The 2,094-nt window shown below is 39.3% G+C and overlaps 3 non-coding genes across 3 annotated transcripts; all 3 read left to right on the top strand.

The window, feature by feature from the left end:
- The first annotated feature begins 182 nt into the window (after nucleotides 1–182).
- TRNAL-UAG lies at nucleotides 183–264 on the top strand. The gene has a single exon. It is a non-coding gene; the product is annotated as a tRNA-Leu (tRNA).
- Nucleotides 265–1,081: 817 nt separating this feature from the next.
- On the top strand, nucleotides 1,082–1,163 carry TRNAL-UAG. Its single transcript has one exon. It is a non-coding gene; the product is annotated as a tRNA-Leu (tRNA).
- A 222-nt stretch (nucleotides 1,164–1,385) lies between these two features.
- On the top strand, nucleotides 1,386–1,467 carry TRNAL-AAG. Its single transcript has one exon. It is a non-coding gene; the product is annotated as a tRNA-Leu (tRNA).
- The last annotated feature ends 627 nt before the right edge of the window (nucleotides 1,468–2,094 follow it).

Genomic DNA, 2,094 nt, shown 5'->3' with positions numbered 1-2,094 from the left:
TATTATTTTCTTTAATTAAAAGCATTTTATGAAGATAAAACGTTCTTTTCGTTTTATTGTGTCTGTTGTTGTTTGGGGCTGTTGGGTTGTTTGTTTGTTTTTTGTCATAATTGTTGACGTTGTTATTCTTATTGTTAATGTCTCTGTGGTTTTTGCCTCTGCTGTTCTCAGCTTACAACACAGGTAGCGTGGCCGAGTGGTCTAAGGCGCTGGTTTTAGGCACCAGTCTCTTCGGAGGCGTGGGTTCGAATCCCACCGCTGCCATTTTTTTTTTTACTTTACTTGTAATGGCGTTATTTTGGTTGATGGTGAAACTTTGTTTTTGTTTTGCTTTGTCTTGTTTTTAATAATTTCTTTTTGCTATATTCGTTGACCTTGTTTTTTTCTTCCTTTTTTTTACCGTTGCTGTTCTTAACATACAAGACAGATAGCTAGCATGAACATTTGGTCTAAACCGCTGGTTTTAGGCACCTTTTTTATCATTGGAAGCGTGGGTTCGTATCCCTCCGTTGCCGGTTTTTTCCTTTATTTGTAATGATGGAGGTGTCCCCAAGACAGACGAAAATATGAGGTAGAGATAAGTAGCTGTTGCATCGTCGGGTGTTTGAGTTGTATTACGTTGTAGATAGATGCAGTGTGGTGGGAATTGATGAGGACATGTGGAATTGTGGGGCTGCTTCTACCAATTTTTAAGGCAGTTCTGTAAAATTTGATTGTATTGTTGTTGTTAGTTGTGGTTGTGATGATGGAAGGCACCAGTTTCTTTGGAGGTGTGGTTTCGAATCCACTGCTGCCAGGGGTCTTTTTTGTGTTGTTTTTTTCCTTTATGCCTATTGTAATGATGGTGCTGGTGTTTATTTTTCTTGCAGATGAAGATAAAACTGTTTTTATGTGTCTGGTTTGTTTTTGTTCTGTTTGTTGTTTTTTTCTTGTTTTTTTTCGGGGGGTGGGGTTCTTGTTTGTTTTTGTTGGGGGGGTTTTTGGGGGTGGTTGCAATTTCTTTTTGCTATAGTTATTGAGGATGTTATTTTTATTGTGGATGTTGTGATATTTACCGTTGCTGCTCACAGCATACAATAGAGGTAGCGTGGCCGAGTGGTCTAAGGCGCTGGTTTTAGGCACCAGTCTCTTCGGAGGCGTGGGTTCGAATCCCACCGCTGCCATTTTTTTAAAATTTACATGTAATGATAGTAGTAGCAGTAATGACATTTTGGCTGATGATGATGTGACCTTCTTTTTGTTTTGCTATTTTTGTTTTTTGTTTGTTGTATTTGGTTGTTTTGTTGGGTGGGGGGCGGGTGCAATTTCCTTTTGCTGGTGTCGTTGATCTTGGTATTTTTGTTGTGGTGTTGTTTTTGCCGTTACTGCTCTTAATATACACGACAGGTAGCGTGGCCGAGTGGTCTAAGGCGCTGGTTTAAGGCACCAGTCTCTTTGGAGGCGTGGGTTCAAATCCCACCGCTGCCATTTTGCTTTTTTTATAGCTGATGAAGTTAAAACTTTCTTTTCATTCGTTGAGTCTGGGGTTTTTTTGTCATTTCTTTTTGTCTCAGTAGTTGATGTTCTATTTATATTTGATGTTCTTTTTGTGGTTGTTTTTGTCACTGCTGTTCAAAGCTTACAATACAGATAGCGTGGCGGAGTGATCTAAAGATCCGAGTTGGTTTTAGGCAAGAGTCACTTCGGAGGCGTGAGTTCGAATCCTACCGCTTTCATTTTTTCCTTTAATTGTAATGATGGTGCTGGTGTTAATTGTTCTAGAGGACGAAGATAAAACTTCCTGTATGTTTTGTTGTGTATGTTCTTGTAATTGTTTTGTTTTTGTTTTTTGGGGGGTGCAAATAGTTATTGATGTGTTTATTTTTAGTGTTGCTGTTTCTGTGGTTTTTGCCTCTGCTGTTCTCAGCTTACAACACAGGTAGCGTGGGCGAGCGGTCTAAGGCGCTGGTTTTAGGCACCAGTCTCTTCGGAAGCGTGGGTTCGAATCCCACCACTGCAGTCTTTTTTATCTTTACTTATAATGATAGTAGTGGCATTAATATTATTTTGGTTTATGATGTGAATTTCTTTTTGTTTTTCTGTTTTGCTTTGTGG

Source organism: Aplysia californica, unplaced genomic scaffold (assembly GCF_000002075.1).
Source record: "Aplysia californica isolate F4 #8 unplaced genomic scaffold, AplCal3.0 scaffold01081, whole genome shotgun sequence".
Taxonomy (NCBI): domain Eukaryota; kingdom Metazoa; phylum Mollusca; class Gastropoda; order Aplysiida; family Aplysiidae; genus Aplysia; species Aplysia californica.
This window is presented reverse-complemented; position numbering and strand designations above follow the sequence as displayed.